The following is a 23,130-nucleotide window of genomic DNA, read 5'->3' on the forward strand; positions in this document are numbered from 1 at the left end:
GTTACTTTTATGAATGTCAAAACAAATTAATAAATTTGTTACCAATGACAAATCTAGATAAATGTTGATCCACTTTTCGTTGATCATATTATCATGTTAATTTCCACATCAATGTAAGACAATGTACTGCTTTATAAACCTGTTTTCATCACTTATACATTTGTCTTTTATCGTTAGCTATAGCCAGAATGGTAAATCAGCAGCCTCCACAAAAGTTATTTAGTGAATCCAGAAAAGGAATTAATCTGTACAAAAGTCTAGTAGAAACTGAATCGGAGGAAATTTATTACATCAAACTAGTCGTCCTCGGACAAGAAGGGGTTGGTAAAACCAGTTTAGTCCGAAGACTTCTACAAGAAAGCACGTATCACGTAAAGAGAACAAATGGCATTGAAATAAATGTCGACAAATGTGGAATTTCTTTACAAAACGGGCAATGGAAATTTCAAAAAGGTACTATTACTGTTATGTTTTGATAGGCACAATAATTACGGCTTCTGCATCATTTCTTGTTGACAATTCTATAATTGTTTTGTGTATAAACAAATTGTTTTATATTTATATGTTTCTGAATGAGAAAACAACTCATTGTTGTATAGCTACATTTTGCAGAATCTTGGTATTGACATGTGGATTCATTCTTTTATACATTTTCGGGGTTTGGTGCATATTCGTATATATTTGTTTTCGTGGTTTTGACAAAGTCTGCATACATTCGTTTAGAAAATTTGTAATGCATTGAAGAAAAAATCGTGGTTCCCTTATACCCATGAAATCCACAAAAAAGGGTATTCAATGAATATTAAAGAATCCCCAGTTTAAATGTTTGGTTGCAATTCCCAGGGAACAATATGTTATATCCTAATTTTAATCCAAATCCTTTTGGTTTCGTACTTTGACGATAATGTCTGTTTCGGTATGTCGAATTAAACAGCTCACAAAAGATTAATATAGCTAACGTCTAAAACAATACGAACGTTTTGTCTATCCATGAACAAGTGCAACGCATGTTCTTTTACTAGTTTTTTGGCATAATTGACATATGTTCAAATGATTTTGGAAACGCAAGGACAATGCATATTTCTTATCTCGCATGTATAATGAATGTTGTAGGTATGTTGTGTTTGTTTGTACGAACGGACAATAAATGTGCTATGAAACGCATGTTCAAAACAAGCTTTATTCGTATGTTTAACGAGTTAAAAATACATCATCTATACATAAAACGCTTAATTGAAATATATGTGTACAAGATTTTTGTAGCAAATAGATAATATAATGTGTTTTTGCTTAAACCAATAATAAAAAAAAGCGTAGCAAACTTTTTCTAGTTGACAACCAAATGTATTTGATGTGGATGTTTTTGTAAGCTTTTAAATAGTTTCATTCTTCAAGAGTCGGATACTCACAAATTTATTATGGCCATTCTCTATAACATCATATTATCATAATCTCCTGTGAAATAAAACAACATAATAAACATTATATATTAGGAACATTTACAAAATAAAATCAATGCAAAAAATAATAAAGTATCAAGCAGATTTTGTTCACATTTACATGTATCATATAATCGAATTTGTATGTATCATAGTATCTAGAGCTGGAATTACTCAAGTATATTTTATCTTTTTGAGATTTGTGTTCAGCAAATGGCAATGCCATTTTGTTCCGCAAATTGACCGAAATGGAGGAATATAACACATTGAGGATGGAAATATCAAATGAGAAGATGAAAAAGGAAAACAAAGTAATATTCAAATTCAAAACTGTTGGAAGATCTGTAAGGTCTTTTGTAGAATCTGAAAACGAATGAACCAAACGGGAAGCATGGAAAACAAGTTTAAAAGGTCTTTCTGTAAAGAATAGTTTTGACTCGGGGAAGAAAGCAATTATTTCAATCTGGGACTTTGCCGGTCAACAAGAATATTATCCCACTCACCAACTGTTTCTTTCCAAGAATTGCATTGTCTTATTAGTGAGCGACATCTCTGAAGGCTTCGATCAATTGAGACCACAAGAAACGGTATTGTATGAGCGGAATTCAAACAGAAAACAAGCTCAGATTCTATCAGATGTACATGGTAAATCATTTTCTTTAAGTTATGATTGTATTTAATTTCAATAATATAATGTCATAAGGAACGACAGTGGTAAAGAAAACAAGGAAATCATAATCATCATATTTTATGTTTCATGCTGGTCAATATAACTGACTGAAAAAAAAATATCTTGTCATTATTCGCTTTTAACTTGCATACTATTATTAAAACAGTTGCTTCTAGTTGATTCTAAAGCGACTCCCGGTATATAATAGAAAGCCACTGATAAATTGGCACTTTTATAAAAATTGAAGAATATATGAACCTGCTATTCTCACAGTTAATATTAAATCTTTTGCAGATTACGTTCAATATTGGACAAATACCGTTCATTGTTATGGAGATATATCAAGTACTAGAGATAATCTTCTGAACCCTCCAATTATTCCAGTTGCAACACACATCGATAAAATACAGGTAATTTTCACTCATTCGTAAACAGATAAGAATTCACTTAGAAGATAATTAATCGTAATTGTAAGCATGATACAGGAAAAGGTCCTGTATGTTTTTGAAAATGAATTGAGGCTTTATATATCGATTTTCTATAATTGATATATTCATAACTGACTGATCGGCATTGGAATTGCATTGGATGACTCGTAGTTAATAATTTGGGTATCATTTGGTCAATTGTGGAGAGTTGTCTTATTGGCAATCATACCTGTCCAGTTCTTATTTTTATATATAAAGTTTACAATAATTATAAAAGACTTAAAGTTGTGTTCAAGAAATGATAAAAACCTAATGTTTTATTTTTTTGGAAGTAATGTTATCAATCTGAACTTTTGTTTTGTATCGGTGCTACTACTCGGCAAACATTTTGTATTTCTATTCCGACATATTTGTACAAAATGTTAGTACAGTGAACTTATCAACTATTGTATTTCAATAAAAGTCTGACCTAAGTTATTTACAAAAGTAATCAATATTCAACTATTTTACATGCGGACAATTTGCAGTTCAAAATAAGTATCAAATTGTAACTTATCCTGCACATGTATATATACTAAAGCATCATCGTTCACAAGGAAGCTAATAAGGCAGAAGTTCCAAATGGTGAAGTTGAAATCACCGCTGCGTAAATTTTACAGACGCCATCACGAGTTGGTTGACCGTTACGGAATAATCGTTTCACAGATGATATAGGATATGTTCCTTATGCCGTAACTAAAATCTCCTTCCCTTTCATGACTGTGACCTACTCAAATATACTATTTACCGGATGTTTTATCACATACATGCAAGCAACACGACGGATATGCTTACCCTTTCGGAGCACACGAGATCACCCCCATTTTGGGTGGAGTTCGTGTTGTTTCACCCCGTATAACCACGATACAAATGAATCCTGACGTTGACGCGTTCGGTATTTCCGTTTCTTTTATCAATATGTTTGAATTAAAAAAATAATGCATACAGACTTCGTCCCCATTCACAGGTTATGCCTGTCTCATATTAACATAAGCAACCACATGTAGAGCAGGATCTGCTTACACTTCCGGAGCACCTGAGATCACCTCCAGTTTTTGGTGTGGTTCGTGTTGCTAAGTCCTTATTTTTCTATGTTGTGTCTTCTGTACTGTTATTTGTCTGTTTGTCTTTTTATTTTTAGCCATGGCGTTGTCAATAGATATAGGAAGATGTGGCATGAGTGCAAATGTGGCAACTCTCCATCCAAATAACAATGTATAAAGAAAAACTATTATAGGTCAAGGCACGGCCTTCAACACGGAGCCTTGGCTCACACCGAATAGCAAGCTATAAAGAGCCACAAAAATTACTAAGGTAAAAACCATTCAAACGCGAAAACCAAGGTTCTAAACTATATAAAAAAGAAAAACGAGAAACACGTTTGAACTACATAAACAGACGACAAATACTGTACTTCAGATTCCTGACTTTTTTGCACTATATTTAAATTCTAACTCTCGTGTTTAGTTTAAATTTTTAAGAGAAAGGTTATTTTCTTTCTTATTCAGCAGAGCAATTCACAAGATTATATTGATGCTTACCGAGACGAGTTCGTTAAATCATTGGGATCAGACAGACGGAAGGATCATTTGAGAAATTTTTTTGCAATATCGAACCCTAACTCCTCTGAAGACGAAATCGAAAAGTTGCGCCAATATATATTTGCAATCGCAAAGCAACAGGAAAACTGGGGTGAAAAGGTACCAGTAAAATGGATACCTTTCGGAAACAAAATCGAGGAATTGCGATTAGAAGGGAAAACTGTGGTGACTGTTGGAGAACTTATGGAGGTTAATAAGTTTCTTCTTTCTCCTCTATCAAATATGAGAGAGCTCATATCATTCTTAGTATTACATCATGATATTGGTAATATTATATATTTTGAAGATGTAGGTGAAAGTGTGATAATGTGTCCACAATGGTTTGCTAATGCATTGCGTTGTGTTGTTGGCGCAAAATGCTTCAAAGCACGGAGTTTGCATATTGATTGGGAACAGTACGAAAAGACTGGCTTCTTACAAAAAAAATTGATAGAACATATATTCAAAGAAACAGAGTCTTCCCTGTCTGAGTTCAAAGAACATATCTTTAACGTGATGGAGAAATATGACATTTTAGTTTGTGCAGATATTTTGGACCAGGAATATGACATGCATAACAATGATTTTAACTATCTCGTTCCGTGCATGGTTCGTACATCTGGATGGCAAATACTAAGTAATAAATTCATCAATTTTACAAAGTCTGCAATCCTTTGCTTTGAATACGATTTTCTCCCGTCGATGTTTTTTTGTCATGTGGTAGTATATTTCCTTCGCCGGTTCAAACTTACTAATTGCTCTGACAATCCGTCTGGCTATGTAGGCGAACTATACAGAGATGTGGCACTATTTGATATTGACGATACAGGTTGCGAAAAAGTACTTCTTTGTTCTCACAAAAACAGCATTCAAGCTCAAATATGGATATGGGGAATTGGAATGGAAAATACTGGCAGGATGATCCGATGCCTCCTTGAGGATGATATGTTTGTTATTCAAAGAAAATATGATGTGATGAAAGCTGTCGAAATAAAGATTAAATGTCCGGAAGGCACCTTGATAAGTGACAAAGGAGGAATAAACCTTGAAAGCCTTAGACCAGTAAGAGAATATTGGTGTAAAGAACATAAAATTATACATGAGTGTCTGTTATTCAAGCAATATTGGATGCTGAATGTGATAGTGGTAATTATCTTAAACTTTAATGTATTATTCCTTGCATTCCAAAGCAAATACTGAATGTTATATTTCTACAAATTTCTGTCTAATCTTCAGAAATGAACAATAGACGGTGTCGATATCGTTAACCTTTCTCACAATGTTTTGAAATTAACAATACAATTGCATTCATTAACAACCACATTCAAAAAGGTCTTACCTTTTTTTACACACTTCCGGTCGATTTTAGTATTCGGAGATGTATAGAATACAAGTAGATGTACTAATAGCTTTTCTCCAGTCTCCTTTTTAGACATGAATGAATATTCAGTGATGATTGAAGCTAGTATAATGAAACAAAACATTTGATATATTTCTTTGGATAAGTTTCTGTCCTTCATCATTTATATTACATATAAGAAATGCTTCAGGCAGACTTTTTTTTTAGATGAAATTCTGCTACCGAGTTCTGTGCCTTATTAACTATTTCAGAGTAACAAAGAGTATAATCACATTAATACCAAACTCAGAGGAAAATTCAAAACGGAAGTCTATAATCAAATGGCAAAATCGAAAGCTCAAACACTTCAAACGAATGGCCAACAACTATCATTCTCTGATTTGGTACAGGTATTTTCTTAAGTAGAAAATAATGGGATTAAACCTGTGAACAAAACAAACGAAACATAATATGTACAAATGTCAAAATTAGGTGTACAGCAGTCAACATTGTTTTTTTTTTTAACCTTAATCACTTTAAAAAACAAATATGTAAACAAACAGTTATCCTGTCACATTAACACAATGCCGGGATGTATAAGTAAAGAGCCACGTTGTATTAACATAGAAACATCACAAAAGCATAATACAAAAACCAAATAAGCAAACATTCAAGTTAAAAGTACGGGATGTATAAACACAGTGCCACGTAATAGGGGGTTCCATACAGCACTTTCAGAAATGCACATAAGACAACTTGTGTTTGAATACCTCTATATGCTCATTGTTTTCAGTAGTTTTACTTTATACTGATATGTGAATAACGTTAAGTACCTGCGTCATACTTCTGTCACATCTGGGTTTAGTCTTCATCTTAGATTATTGTTTTATATGATATTGTTATGAAATGAAGCATAGAAACAGTACACCTACAAATATTATTCAAAAACTCGATGCATCCGAATCACTCTCCTAAGATAACTGGGAACTTTGAAAGCCATTGAGGGGTTAATACATATTTAAACAGACGATTTAAGAATATGATATTTTTTTGTCTTATCAATATAATGGTGTTTTTTTTCAAGGATGAAACCATTTCAGAAGAAGAACAGAACTTCATACGTGTCAGCAAGGCATCAGTGGAAGTGCTGACAGACATACTATATGATCTTGCTAATGCAAGCGCATGTCCAATCACCAAACCCAGAAATGAATGTGACATAACTTATCTGTATGCCGAATTACGACGTCAAGGATTATGTCTTCCGTCACGTGGAAGATGGGGTGGAGATAATTGGCATTGTGAGCGAGTTGCCGTAAATGTTGGAGATGATATTGAAAGAATACGGCTGAACAGAAATAGGCTGCAACATACATCGCACTTCGAAATGTCAATCTTCGAATTCACCGACAGATGGAAAAAGTTGAATGCCCTTGCGAAAAGGTTTGACGCTCGACTGACACCTGCAATGTTCTACGAGGATAGGCTCGTCCGACTCAATCACTACCTTGGAATAAAACGAGATTTTCAAAATTTTCAAACAAAAGAATCTAAAGGTACTTCAAGTTTATAACTGAAACATATCAAAGCTTTTGGGTTTGTAAAATAAAATGGTACTCAAAGAACTTCATTTTGATTTTTTTTACACATGAACCATTCAACTTCGAATGTTTAGGAATTAAACTCAAATATCTAATTATTAGATTATGAAGTACTTTCTTTTCAAGTTTAACATGTTTAATCCTTTTGTTAAAGATAGAAGCAAATGATGTTTTTTTTCTTTATACTGGAATTATTGAAGAATAGCGTAAAATAGAAGTTAGAGGTGCCGTTGTTTCCATAGATTTTGTGCAAACTTTACATTTAAATTTTAGTGAAAGTTCTAAAACCATCCAGGCGATGTACTCCAGACAGTGTTTAAGCCCACAAGGTAAGCCATCATTATCAATTGTGCATACGCATAGACGACTCAGTACGTTCAGTAATGTTTCCAATTTATTTATAAGTATTTTCTTTGTAAATTATCAATAATGTATTGTAATGTACAATTTGTTACATGACATGTTTCTTACACAAATATGTAAAGATTAAATATGTTGGAAAACGTTCTTCAATAAGTACTAGTGGACAATGCCTAATTTGCGAAACCAACTGCATACAGAACCTTGCTAGTTCGTACACTCGAAGATAAAAAAAAATCCTTTCTCAAATCGCCAGATTCGCCTTATTTGATCTTATTTCGATGTACCTTTATCCAGAAAGTTTAACATAAAGAAATAAAAACAAAGGAAAAATCACAAAAATACTGAAATTCAAGGAAAATTCAAAACGAAAAGTCCCGAATGAAATGGCAAAATCATATGAGAAAACACATCAACCAAATGGACAACAACAGTCATATTCCTGACTTGGTATAGGCATTTTCAAATGTTGAAAATTGTGAATTGAAACTAGTATTATAGCACTAAACCTCTCATGTACAACAATCGTATCAAATTATATTATATTGACAGCGATGCGTGACAAAAATGTCACAAATAGGAGGATCAACAACAATTCGAACCCCAACAAAAACTGTGTGTGATTTCGATCCATTACAAAAAAATCTAAATAGACACATGTCATTTTCAAGGGAAAGGAAACATTTTTTGTATTACAATTTTATTTTTTTACGGATTAGGTCAAATCACTGCAGCATTATTTATACAATACAGGTGCTGTGCGGTACTAGGTCCCCTAGGATGAAGGAGTTTAAAGATTTTCTCCAGAAGAGAGTCAAACCATGCACTTGTCAATTGGGATTTGTTGTCACCTATCCCCCTCCAAAGCACGAGAGAAGTAAAAGCAAAGGACTGCATGGTTTAAATGATTTATCTGGAATGATTATGTGGACTGTTATTGGGCGAAAAGTCAAGTCCAAAGTGTACTACAAAGCACGGCTCATAATAATATTTCATGAACATGTACGTTCTGCACATTCATTTTACATGCCACTGGACAAGCATGCATCATTAGTAGAAGCAGTGTCTGCAATAAAAACAATGTATAGTCGCCGTCACGTAAAATTGTTACCATGTTTTTGTTTGGAAAAAAATAAACTAACAACCACATTCATTAATGCCCGTGTCACACTGTCCCGATTTTTAAATACGATAGAAACCCGAATGCGGAAATTGTAAGTTTGTACGAACTTAGACCCGATCTAGTTAAAATGCCAAAAAAGTGACCAAAGCAAGTACGATGAATAACGAAGTCTATACGATGGTGCCGAAATTATATACGATAGCAAAATATGGACATACGAAGGTTAACCGAAGGCGGGTATTTAAGCTTCATATCTCAACCGAAGCCTACACGATGAATCACGAAGGCTACACGATGGATTACGAAGGCTACACGAGGGATAACGATGATGGCGCGATGACCATACGATGTCTAAAAGACGTCGTGTACAGCTAACGATGCATTTAAATTACTGTAAACCAACTTCTTTCGCGGATACTTTATTTCGCGTTTAGTCCTCTCTAGTCCATTTCGCGGCTATTTAATTTCGCGATTTTCTAATTCACTAGAGGTGTTTAAATAAGGTACGATCCAAAGTATGCAGATTCGCGACGATTTAAATTCGCGTTATTATTCTATTTAAGAATTGAATGCTTCTTTTTGTAAATTTATTGGGGTGTAAAAGCGTTGACCGAAGTACATACAAATGTACGCACGGTCAACGCTTTTACAACCCTATAAAGTTACAAAAAGAAGCATTCAATACTTATAATTACATTTTTTAGCTATGATCATGAATACACGAATTTTATAAATGTTGTATTCTATTCACCTGTGCACTTTATTGTGGGACCACGTGGTATCATGAATGAAAAGTTTTATTGAGTGATACAATTGCTTACGGAATAACACGTGATGTGCAGTTAGCCAATCGAAATAAATTATTATAATGAAACATACATCTAATGTAATTATTACTAATTAAGTTGGTTTACAGTAATATGCTTATTTTACGCGCGTCTGGCGTACTAAATTATAATCCTGGTACCTTTGATAACTATTTACAACACTGGGTCGATGCCTCTGCTGGTGGACGTTTCGTCCCCGAGGGTATCACCAGCTCAGTAGTCAGCACTTCGGTGTTGATATGAATATCAATTGTGTGGTCATTTTTATAAATTTCCTGTTTACAAAACTTTGAATTTTTCGAAAAACTAAGGATTTTCTTATCCCAGGCATAGATTACCTTAGCCGTATTTGGCACAACTTTTTGGAATTTTGGATCCTCAATGCTCTTCAACTTTGTATTTGTTTGGTTTATAACTAATTCGATATGAGCGTCACTGATGAGTCTTATGTAGACGAAACGCGCGTCTGGCGTACTAAATTATAATCCTGGTACCTTTGATAACTATTTACACCACTGGGTCGATGCCTCTGCTGGTGGATGTTTCGTCCCCGAGGGTATCACCAGCCCAGTAGTCAGCACTTCGGTGTTGACATGAATATCAATTATGTGGTCATTTTTATAAATTTCCTGTTTACAAAACTTTGAATTTTTAGAAAAACTAAGGATTTTCTTATCCCAGGCATAGATTACCTTAGCCGTATTTGGCACAACTTTTTGGAATTTTGGATCCTCAATGCTCTTCAACTTTGTATTTGTTTGGTTTATAACTAATTCGATATGAGCGTCACTGATGAGTCTTATGTAGACGAAACGCGCTTCTGGCGTACTAAATTATAATCCTGGTACCTTTGATAACTATTTACCTGCTGGTTCTAAAGATAATATTAAAGGTATTTCCAGTTACTGAATGTTTTGGTTGATTTCTAAAAAAAGAATTATGTATCAAATATGCATATTCTATTTACCATTTTCTGCATGTGTCATATACAAAATAGTGTCCATATTAGTCCCCAATATGTTACATACGAGGGGATACCACGCTCGGCATTGCCGTGTTTGAACTGTAAAATGTGTGCACTAGTCTGAATAATCACCCATAATTATGCCCATGTTTACTGATTTATCTTAAAGGTAAGGTAATGGGTTCGTTGATCCCTTTTATTCAAAAAGAGCTCTTTCCAGGTGAATATCATAATAATATAGACAAAAGGAAGGATGTGGGGAAAGCAACAAATGCGACAAAATATGACATATAGAAAACAAAATGGTTATGTAGTAAACAACTCAGACGATACATAAAAAATCAGAAAAAGTTGGTTTCCCTATAAACGTGTACCTGCAGTGTTGGTGTACGAGGCGCGTTTATGATTTCATTATGTTACTTGATATGAAAAATTGACAAAAAATATGTATATTACTTGTGAAAGTGAATCCTGAGCCTGTAATAGCTGCTCTTCTTGTTCCATTTGAATTAATAGAAACAACGCTGTCGTCTTTCTTGTTCTCATAGAATCATATGATATGAGCTCCATGTTTTGTGAACGTCTTTCTTAACTGTCGTATTAGACTGCCCAGTGCATATCGCCCATGGAACTTTAAATGTATTTTAGCGCGAAAAATTAACTTACATTTTGCTGGATTTATTGCCGTCGTAGTTCCATCTTGTCGCCTTCGTACTTTTATTCGATGGCAACACGACGGGATTGCGAGGTCTTCACGAAGCGTGTTGCCATCGTAAGACCTTCAGGTAGCTTCGTGATTCATTCGTGTAGACATCGTCATGTCAAAACTGCCCGAATGAAACGATGGAAACACGAATGCAAAACGATGTTCAAAGATGCATTCCCGGTGACATTACGATAGTGAGGATGGTGATACGAACTCAATACGAACCCTCAACATCGGACGCACCTTCGGGGATTTTTTGACATGTTAAAAAATTTAGAACCCTTCTCGAAGTTGTCCCCGAAGGGTAGAAAAATGGCCGATTGTTCTACGATGGTTAAAGATGGCACTACGAATAGCCCGATCTGATTACGATCAGTCCCGATTTTGAACATGTCGATAATCGTGTTGCCATCGGCGTTAAAATTGGGACAGTATGACGCGGGCATACAAAAAAACGTATTGCAATTATCGGAACCAAATATCTTCTCAAAATCAACTGCTGTCCTACCTTTTATTGTGTTTGCACTGTATAATCCGGACCTTCACATAATCCAAGATTATTTTGTACGTTGAACTCCGACATTGTTATTACTGGAAGTGTTGCTGTGGAGTTCCACGTGTTGTCTATTTTCTCGGGTCTGTCGGAGCTTTTCATCATCTGTATTGTTTTAAAAAAAAATCAAAAAAAGTGGTAAATTGTATCACATAATTGACCAGGATATTGCCGCAGAGTAACGAATGTTATGTAAATGATGGATCCTCATAGAAACCAAGATGGCGGTTTTACAATGTGAATAATGTAAATAATCTTGAAAAATGTGAAGGTTAGGATTATACAGTGCAAACACAATAAAAGGTAGGACATTACTGGAATGGCTTTTTCTTCCGCTAATGGAAAAACATCATCCTGAGTGAATGCAGCTGATATTTGAAAAAAAAAATCGACAAAAAGAATTGTGCCAATTTTACGTGACGGGTAGTGTGAAATATAAATAGTTCCATGTAAATAAATAGTGTGTTTAGAAGTTTTGTTATAATTACAAAGCTTATAGCAATGAATGTATATATAGACAGTCTGTCACGTCTTTTTGTCATTGCTGTTATACTTATTATTCATTTTTGTTGACAGTACGGTCAGTATGTGTGTTGTTAATTTAGAAGTTTCATTTCATGTATCTGTGTATGTAGAAAACGTATCGAATAGCTTGTTCCATTCTTTAAATATTACAATCAATGTATGTAGACAGTGTGCTAGGTAGCCGTGTTAAGGGATTAAATACATGTGTGTAGACAATGAGTCTTGTAGTTTTAGCCATTTCTTTACGTTTTTAATCCTTGTATGTAGACAGTTTGCATGGTGACTTTGTCATAACATTAAATTGTTTAATCCATGTATGAACAATGTGTGTCAAATATAACTGTGTCATCATTGCAAAGATTGTATAAAGCCATTGTGTCAAGCATCTTTTTTTTAATTATTGTGTATAATATATACATGTATATTTATCATCACAATCATACTGATAAAGGATATCTGTTATCCGAAATATTAATAAATAATTACATTATAATATAGATATACTTTGTTCAGTAAATATATCAATTCTTAAAGTCTTACTGAACCTACTCTTTCGTTCCTCTATGACCGTGCAATATTGGAATAGCAAGATAAAAAAAACATCTGAAAAATTTCTAGTTAGAATAAGGTTTGACCGAATTATAAAAATGTAGACATCTCCAATCTGGTTGTGCAGCTCACGTTAAAGAAAGGTCAAGACGCAACGTCAGATATTGGTACAATTTAGTGTAACAGAAAAATTACGTTTAATTGGAAACGTGCACTCTCTGATTTTCTTGTTTCCTTGTTGGGTAAATACAAAGTATAACACACAAGTAGAAATGCCGTGAGATTCCAATCCAATATGATTTTATAATTTACAGGGCATATAGATTTTACTGCTAGTAATTATGTGTTGTTGTTTTTTTAATATTGCTGCATTATGTATTCAACCCGAGTATGATGTTATTCAAGCAGTGGTACAAGAGACAATACAATGGCTTATAGTTATGATAATGAAGTTTTCTTACTTTTTCATCGTCTTATAGATGTGCACTTTTGTAATATGTGCATAATTTAGTTTTCAGTGAAGGAAGGAACCTGCGAATGCAGTTTATGCCGTTGTCCTATAGCCATTCTTCCCCCATGCCAAATTTTCCGGTAGGAAAGACTGGATTGATTCAATATTTCCCCCCGGAAAAATTGGCATGATCCCACTTTTCCCCCTCAGTGTTATGGGGGGAAAACCAGGATCAGGCCAATTTTCCCACGTAGTAGCGTGAGAAGCTAAATTTTCCGCCTTGTAATATAACGTCGGCGACGTCACGGTTAGAATTTTTTATGAAACAAAAGAATAGTAACTTTTCTTATATCAGTTTTTAGTTTTCTGTAATTAGTTAATACTTTAGTTTCTTTGTGTATATCTCTTTCATATTCATTTGATAAAATTTACTGTTTGCAATAGCATGAATTGTTCTATATAATAAGAATGTTCTTATCCCGGGCATAAAAACAATGCCGTATTTTGCGAAACCTTTTCAACTTTTGATCTTCAGTGCTGTACAACTTTGTACTTTTTTCACTTTCGATCTTTTATATCTGGGCGTCACTGGTGAGTCTTGTGTGGGCAAGGCGCGTTTTTGGCGTATTGAATTTTAAACCTGATGCTTTTTGTTATCTATTAATCATGTTTTTCTGTGTCTAATATGTTCTCCTATTTATTTGTATTGTAGTCCTGTAATATTATGTTGTCATTTCAATGTTATATTTAACTTTGCCATTAAAGTGCGAGGTTTGGCATGCCTTAAAACCAGGTTCAACCCACCACTTTTATTCCCCTTTAAAAGTGTCCTGTACCAAGTCAGGAAGATGGTCATTGTTATATATTGTTCGTTTCTCTTTGTGTTGCATTTTAACGTTGAGTCGTTTGTGTTTTCTCTTATTTTTGAGATATTGAGATAAGACGTGGCACGGTACTTGTCTATCCCAAATTCATGTATTTGGTTTTCATGTTACATTTGTTATTCTCGTGGTGTTTTGTCTGATGATTGGTCTGTTTCTGTGTGTGTTGCGTTTCGATGTTGTGTCGTTGTTCTCCTCTTATATTTAATGCGTTTCGCTCGGTTTTGGTTTGTTACCCCGTTTTTGTTTTTTGTCCATGAATTTATGAGTTTTGAACAGCGGTATACTACTGTTGCCTTTATTTATAGTTACCAAATCTTCATTGTATGATAATACATTTGAAAGGTATTAATATAGATGAGACAATATCTGAAAAAGTCTAGTTTTTGGCAATAAGAAAAAACCAAAAAAAATTCTTTAGACCCGGTATTTTAATAGCACAAATCGAAGAACACACATTGGGGATCTAGGAACTGTTGTCTGTAATTCAAATACTTGTTTAATAAGGAAACAATGGCAATTTAAAAAATGGTACAAAAAAAATCCAGTTCTTTCCTGTTACCAAAGTGAATCAATTTTAAAAAGTTTCTAATGGGAATAAGGAATAAGTTTAAGACACTATTTGTGGTTTACTAGTATATCCTGCAATAGTTTATCAAATGCCAATTATTGATTTTAGCATTTGCAATACAAAAGGTTTAGAAATATACTTAAATATAGTCAGATATGTCGGTAACATGAAAGAATCTTGAGTAACAGGACAACGGTAACAGGACAGAGTTGGTAACAGAAAGGATTTTTCTGCTTTATTTTAAAGTTTAAGAAAAATAAATCATTTTAGATTGGTCACAATTGGAAGATAACAGCAAACAATGTCATTTATCCTTTGAAACTGTATTTGCAAGATGAAAAATCTGCCCAGGTAATGAAATATTCTAAAATAAATTCCTTTCTGTTACTATCTACTATACTAGAATTGCACAATGTTCTCTGCTGTTATCAAAAGCAAAAAACCTATTTTTTATTCAATATACTGTATATTATTTTGAAATTTATTTGATATTGGGGTGATAACTTATATTAAATGAAATGGTTGGCATATAGTAGATTAACTGTTCGATTCTTCAGTGTAATTGTCTTGAACATCTTTCCTGTTACTGATGATGGTTATGCTGTTACTTTTGATCAGGTAACATGACAGAAAGTAACAGAAAGGAATTACGCGATAGTTTTTGTCCTTTTTATCACATTAAATGTAAGTGTATTTCCTGTGACATATAACTTTTAAAAAGATGATATAAAAACACACTTAATGTTGTGGTGCACACTTAAAAATATTCTCAGAAAGTGTAAAAAAAGGCTATAACAGGATAGAACACCAATAAGTATTTTTCTATAAATTCTTACCTTGGATGGGCTTGAATTTTCAAACCTGGCCGCCTTTCCAACTATTTCTTTGTACTAATACATTCAGGGAATGATGCTCTTCACAATACATAATGGGAAAATAACTCTTGGTCTTGTAAACGTTTCCACAGGTAAAAAAAAAACCAGTGGTAACAGGAGGGAAATCACCCATGGGGACAAATTTTTTTTCTCTTAAAATTTGCAAAATTTTATTACATGCTATAGTTATAATATAAAAAGACAAATTAGGGGCAAGTTTATTAAATAATATATCATATATGTGAAAATTGGACGCCTGTTTAATTAATTTGGATATTATTTGAATGATTTAGTTTTCAAAAAAACACAGGGGACAACATGATTTTAGGGGAGTTGAACATTTAAATTACAATCTTTTATTGGAAGAAATATAAGAATGAGTGTTTAATTGGCAGGCCATGGTGCATTATATAATTTAGTTTATACTAAAACTTAAAATTTTCAAAAAAGATGGTTGAATAAAAAAATAATTGCTGGTGAAGTGCGGGACATGGAAATTAGACTTTTTCAGATATTGTCTCAGATATACATATGTTATATTCACACATTCTGATGTGATGATCACTTCCATTCTCCTTCGTGAACCCTTGGTATCATTGACTAAATGAATACAATTACTTTCACCGCTTCTGGTCAATTAGTAGATTTTCCCCAGGACAGACGTCTATGATATCTCCAAAATATTATGGTGAAATGACTTCATATGATATATCATGCAAAGTATAAAGTAGTGTAATGGTGGTTGGTTTTACCTTATAAATTATTCATATTAAAAACCACTTTGTAAAAGTATAATAGCTTCTAAACTGCCGTACTGGCCGTAGCTAGTTATGAGGTTACCGGGCCTACCGGTCTTCTTCCGGTAGGACCGGCCCGTGCCGGTCTGATGTCTCATGACGTCAGACTATAGTTTTGCGTTCTGTACTTACGAACTGACTGAGAAAGAAAACACTGAACATCACCTTCTTCAGGTTGATATTTTTATTAAGACTACGTTTGTAACCACCATTATGTCTCATTTCGCCATTCTAAACATTTAAAGTATTATTATTCATTGTAAACTGTGCTTAAATTATTTGGCTGATATTAAATCTATATTATTATTAACGACGTATTCTGTTTTCTAATATTCCGTGAACTCGGGAAAACTCATTCCCGTTACATTGGGGGCTCGTCCGAGGGATATTTAGGACAATAACTAAAACAAACATTGTGTTTGTACCTTATTTTCGGCAATATGGTCGGAATGAACGGGATTTTTGTATCCCTAGGAGTCAAAATCGAACAGTTTATTGTTCGTCTGCTTGTCATTTCCGCTATTTGTGCCGGTCCGACAATGACCAGTACTGCACTCAATATCGTTTTGTACAACAATACAATTAAAGGTGATTTACCTGCATAAATTGAAATCAGAAATCAAGATTTTAAATTCCAAATTGGAGCACAAGGTGAACATTTTGTTCATGTTCCAGAGGAAATATGCCGTTTTTGCATAAAAGGAAAACAAACACAACATTTTTGTGTACACCACCGCAGCAATATGAAATATTTAACTGCATTTTATCAAGGTTTTATAAAGCTTATCATGGCATTTCAATTTCCAGGAAGTCGGCGTTTGTTTACGCCATGTTTACAATATGACGTCATATTTTCGACGTCAAAGCACCTGCCATCTAAGGAATGTTTGTATGGAGGTACCAATGGGGAATACTCATTGTCGTTCTAACCATGAAAAGGTTGTTTAATTTATTAGTTCTGTTTATTGGTTCGTATTCATATTTATTGTCATAAATGGATTTGGAAAATCAAATAATTTGTTTTGATTATTCTTCAAATTGTTTTGGATTAAAAAGTCCATTTTGTACCTGCATTTCTGTCATGCAGTTTTGTCTGCATATCTGTCTTGTCAGTGTGGATGTAATAACAAATATTTAGCTTTCTTGCATGGAAAGGAGGGAATTGACCAAACCAAAATTTAAAGTTTTACCAAAAGTCATAGGCTAGAGTTATTGTGCCATCATGGATTATATACTGGAAATTTGTCCGGTTCATTTTAAAATTGTAAAAAGGATTAAAAGTACAGTTTTTGTACTCAGTTATATTTATAACAACATCATGGTATTTATTTTTTTCGTTGCATGGTCTATGGAAATAAACTGAATGATTTCAGTTTGGTGGGATAGTTACGTGGAGGAAATTAATACTGAATCTTTTCAGTTGCTAAGCAATGTGGCTTAGGTAAATGTAGAAATTGTGGATATAGCGAGGATTCGGATTAAAATGACATTTTTGTCATACAGCTGGAATAGGGTTGTCTTGTACGAGTTGTGACTAGAATAAAGATAATAGAAGAACGTACACTCAATATCTTAGCTGTTGTTGGAAGCTGCTTTCGGTGGTGTATACAGAGGCAATTTTGGAAATACCTTAGGTGCTAGATGCGCGAGAATAGGTATATATTTTGCGTATACATTTTTATTGTAAACCTTAATTGGTTCATCATGGGTATGTTGTCCACATGGCTAAGGATATGTTTGGGGATTACTGGAATACAAGGAATGATTTATTATTGCAGTCCAATTGTTTTATATGACTTTCTAATTTTTGAATATATTTAATAAACAAACAATCAGTTTGTAAGGATTTCAGTATAGAAATGTGTGTTTTATATGGTTAAAGTAATACCATGGGCTATATGCTTTCGGTGACCTATAAAATTACATATTGGGGCACCCGATCAAGTGGTGCAGTGCTTGTGTATGATAGACTTTTTAAGACTTTTGGTGAGTCAGGATTTTATAAGAAGAATGTGCTTCTTAATTTATTCCAGTGTCTGACAGAAAATGGGAGATTAAACTGAAATTGTTTCAGTGCATGGATAGCTAAACACAATGAGGAAACATATTGGATTTTATATTGGCCTTTATGCCGGTAAGTTTAACGTAACTAAACCACATGGGATTAAATGTTGGGAAACACTTACTTGGAATACTATACAGATTTGGAAAGTCTACTAGACGAATTTTACCTTATTTACCTACCTGGAACCATGGATAAGATGTGTGCCTGGATGCTCCGATCGAACTTTATAATTGGATTCCTTACTCCGTATCTGATGATGTCTCGTGATGTACATGTATTTGTGACTTTTGAACATTAAGTGAATGACCGAATATCTTGAACTATTTTTTCAAATTATTTATTGACATTAACAGTAAATTGATTAATTTGTTGATAACTGTATGTGTCTGTATTCTAAATTTTGGTAAGTATACCTCACCGATCTTTGGACTAATGTGTGTGCACATTATGTCTTAAGAGAGGGGGAGTGTAATGGTGGTCACTTTGTTTACTTGTTTACTCTATCTATTTGGGGAAATTGGTTAACTTTAGAATTACTTATAGTTCCGTAACTCTTTCTTCCGAGACCGGCCATGAAATTATCCTTGTCGGGACTTCCTGTTCTGGCACGTGCCCGGTCGGGCTCGTTGTCCCTAGGAACTATAAGTATGACGTCACTCACCGGGTTCTGGGCAGTCTACACTAAGGATTTAAAATGAGCGGACGCTCATACTTTGGCTTGTAATGGAAACTTTATTTATACAAGTAGACTAGCCACCACCGTATTTCAGTATAATATGTATTTATGTCAGAATCGTATGTTCAACCATAATGTTTGTCTTCAAATAAACATCTTGTTTATATTCACGTAGTTTTACGTACTTTGTCCGATATCCCACAACTTGGGTAGACAACGGGAAAACGAAGCCAGTGGAAACTTCCACTCCCGTTACAGTAGCAATTAAAAGAACTTAAAAAAGCACGGATAAAGGGGAATACACGTCGCACTTTAAGCTTTCATTCAGGAGAAGAAGTCCGATACGGATGAAACTTCATTAGACTTAGAGGAGATCTGAACACCTGCTTTTGCCAGCACGGAAGACGTGGAAGTACAGGGACTAACCACATTATAGTTTGAGCTATACAAGATCTACAAAACAAAAACCCACCTGCCCTGATATAGGGTCAAACACTTTCCAGCACTAATGATACAAATTCGACGTGGTATTAAGTAATAAAAGCCCACACGGCATTTCACAACGATAAACCCTCGATATAGTCGGCTTTAAAATGCCCCTACCATAAAAATGTGGAAAAAAAAATCAAACAAAACTAACGCACTTATTTATAACAAAATAATTTACGAAAAACATATGACCGACATGAAACGTCAACAACCACTGTACTACATGTTCCATGCTTTGGAATTGCACACAAAGAACGTGGCGGCATTAAACTCAAGACAACCCTCCTCCAACACAATACGGAACAGCACACCGCAATAAATTCTGTAAAATATCATCTGCAATTGACTTCACTAAATTGTTAGTACGGTGCACAATAATCACTCACATAAAAAATGATAGACACAAAGCACCGAAATGAAAGTAAAATGTATGCGCTGTTTACACTAAAAGTTATTTCAAAGCCAGTGAAAATGTTCTCTAGTCGGAATAGTGGACAAAGACAGAATGGTAAACATGTAAACAAGACTGGTGAATATGTAAACAGACTTGCGGACATAAAGACAGACAGATAAATATGTAAAAAGACTAGGGTACACATAGAAAGACAGACTAGGGGACACATAGGCAGACTGATAAACCTGTAGACAGATTTGTGTAAATTTGAATGAACAACACATTTGTATACAAATACATATAATTCTAACACTGTTCGATTTACATTCGAGACATGCATATAAATATATTGAAATCTATATCATGGGGGAAAGATTGGAATGGGGGAAAAGTTACTATATGTATACGTATTGTCAACTTTCCGTAGGGGAAGAATGACAATGATCCAAAATTTCCGCGGGGGAAACATTGGCTCATGCCAGTCTTTCCCCCGGGGGAAAAACTGGCATGGGGGAAGAATGGCTATATAACACCGTCCCTATCATATTATGCATGTGGCGACGTCAAATAATGTTAACGGACAACCTTGCAAGACATTTTCATTAATCCGTATTTTTTTTATAGATAACCCTGTAATCTTAATACAATTTGGTGTACCAACTTCAACTTTTAAAGTACTTTTTATTGGTACAGTAATCTAAGCCGAAAAATAATCTTCACGAAATCAAATCTCTGTTGTTTGGCCGTAAAAGTTTTGTGAAGGCATGAAAGATTAACTCAGACATTTCCGTAAGACATTGCAATCCTAATGTTTTACATTGAATATGTAGCTCAATTTATTTGTTAATTGGAATTTTTGGAGCTTAGTTTTGTAAAAATGATAGTGCTTACAATTTAATTGATTATATGTCAAAATTCATTTTTTTTAACTGATTTTTTTCAAGTTTCCAAACTAAATTTCCCCTGAGACATTTCCATCCATCATAATCTTTTTAAATATATATGCAAATTTTAAATACTAAAATGTATCATGTCACAGAAAGATCAGTCTAAATTTCGAAAGAGTTGCGTGAACTTTTCGCGTTTGTTCGAGTTTTATATTTCGAGTTTGTGATATGGGACAACGCTAGGTAAACGGCTTTTTCTGATAATCTGTGTATTCCGAAGCATATGAGTATAATATTTTTATTCTTATTAAATCATAATGTAAAAATTTAAGAAGCAATCTATATTTTCATATATAATTTGATATATTTATTGCAGCATTTCTAAGAAAATTTCCCCGTCAAATATTTACTTAGCGCTATATTTCGTAGTAATAGCAATATCCTACGTTGCGTCACAAGCGATTTGCTCTTTTGGATTCATAGATAAACAACAACGATGTGTCGAGTAGGACGAACGCAATTCTCTCTCTCTCTTTCTTTGCGTTAAAAGAACGACTGTCATGCCTTTTTAGATGGTCCGTTTGAGGCCAGTTTTAACTAGAAAATCTTTAAGGTCACATCCACCTTATTTTTTATTTTTTTCCCATGGAAGCCTGCTTCCACCATTATTCATTCGATACAACTAGTTATCGAAGGAACCAGAATTATAATTTAATACGCCAGACGCGCATTTCGTCTATATTAGACTCACCAGTGACGCTCAGATCAAAATATTTATAAAGCCAAACAAGTACGAAGTTGAAGAGCATTGAAGACAGACCTCACAAAACCTTTTTAGTAAATACATTGTTTAAATATACATTTCCCTCGTCTCTTGAAGTGAAATTGTTCTTAACACATTCGTATAGATTATTGTGTTTTCAATAGATTGATATCGTAAAATATCTGCCGAGAGCAACAATCTGAACCTTTTTTGAGAATAGATGAGCGGGGCGAATAAGTAAAAACAATTTTAAAATGTCGAGTGGCAGTTTTTTTACAGTATGTTTACGTTGAGAACACGAAACTCTTTATATAGTACTACATGTACTATGCCTGGTAATCGAGACAGACTGACAACGTCATCATTGTGTTAATTTAAAAGATCAAATGTATTGGTTCATTATCTGTTCAGTTGTTTTTGTTAATATAAAAAAAGTGTGTGGTGTGATTGCCAATAAGACAACTCCCCACAAGAGACCAAATGACCCAGAAATATGTCTTTTTGATTGATTTAAGCCATTCCAGCTGATGTTTTATAAAGTGTGGTTCTATGCAGTGCTGTTACACTGGTGTTTTATGTAGGGTGAAGGTTTGCGCCTTCAAAAACGTTTAAACCCGCTGTATTTGTTGGCACCTGTCATAAGTAAGGTACCTGCTGTTCAGTGGTTGTCGTTTGCTGATGTGGTTCATACGCGTTTCTCTTTTCTCGTTTTTATATTGATTATATCGTTGGTTTTCCTGTATGGGTATGGGCTTTGCTCATTGTTGAAGGCCGTGCGGTGACCTATAGTTGTTAATGTCTGTGTCATTTTGGTCTCTTGTGGACAGTTGTCTCATTGGCAATCATAGCACATCTTCTTATTTTATATTACACTAGTTATTTGTGTGGCCCTTTATAGCTTGCAGTTTGATGTGAGCCAATACTCCATGTTAAAGGCCGTCTTTGGCCTATGATGGTTTACTTTAACAAATAGTGACTTGGATTGAGATTTGTCTCATTAGCATTCATACCACATCTTCTTATATCTATTCACACACTGTGACGTCTCTAATAACTTTTTTCACAAACATCGGGACCATGGTACCCTAACAGCGGAGCGACTGAGCAGGGTGATATAGGCTACGTAAAGGACGATAACATTGTTATCACCAGATATCGAATTGAAATATTTGCCACTGGGTGTTTCAAAAGCAACAATTAATCAATCAATCTACTGTAACAATTAACTTTTCCCCTTTAATTGTGTTATTCAAAACGTAGGGTGTCCTTAATTTTGAAAAAAAATACTTGATATATCATGTTGAGATCAATTCAGGAATCGAATTCTTACACTTCTAAACAACTTAATTGGACTATGTGGACTATTTAATCTTAATTTAACAAAACAATGGACATACTTTATAGGTCGAATCAGAAATCTATGAAAATTTCGCTTATTAACTGTTTAATTCCTTTCCAATTAATCTCTGTTAAATTATCCTACTCAAAATGTGTTTCAGGACCACGTGTCCAGATTTTAATTTAATAGTTCCCACTGTACATAAATCTCCACCATTCTGCAGGAGTTTGATCGAAGTT

General features: G+C 34.1%; 1 long non-coding RNA gene across 1 annotated transcript; it reads left to right on the top strand.

Moving 5' to 3' along the window:
- Window positions 1-1,295: 1,295 nt before the first annotated feature.
- LOC143059038 (uncharacterized) lies at window positions 1,296-5,297 on the top strand. Its single transcript, XR_012973351.1, has 3 exons — window positions 1,296-2,084; window positions 2,404-2,519; window positions 4,085-5,297. It is a non-coding gene; the product is annotated as an uncharacterized LOC143059038 (long non-coding RNA).
- Window positions 5,298-23,130: the final 17,833 nt, after the last annotated feature.

The sequence above is a fragment of the Mytilus galloprovincialis genome, chromosome 14, assembly GCF_965363235.1.
Source record: "Mytilus galloprovincialis chromosome 14, xbMytGall1.hap1.1, whole genome shotgun sequence".
In the NCBI taxonomy this organism is placed as follows: domain Eukaryota; kingdom Metazoa; phylum Mollusca; class Bivalvia; order Mytilida; family Mytilidae; genus Mytilus; species Mytilus galloprovincialis.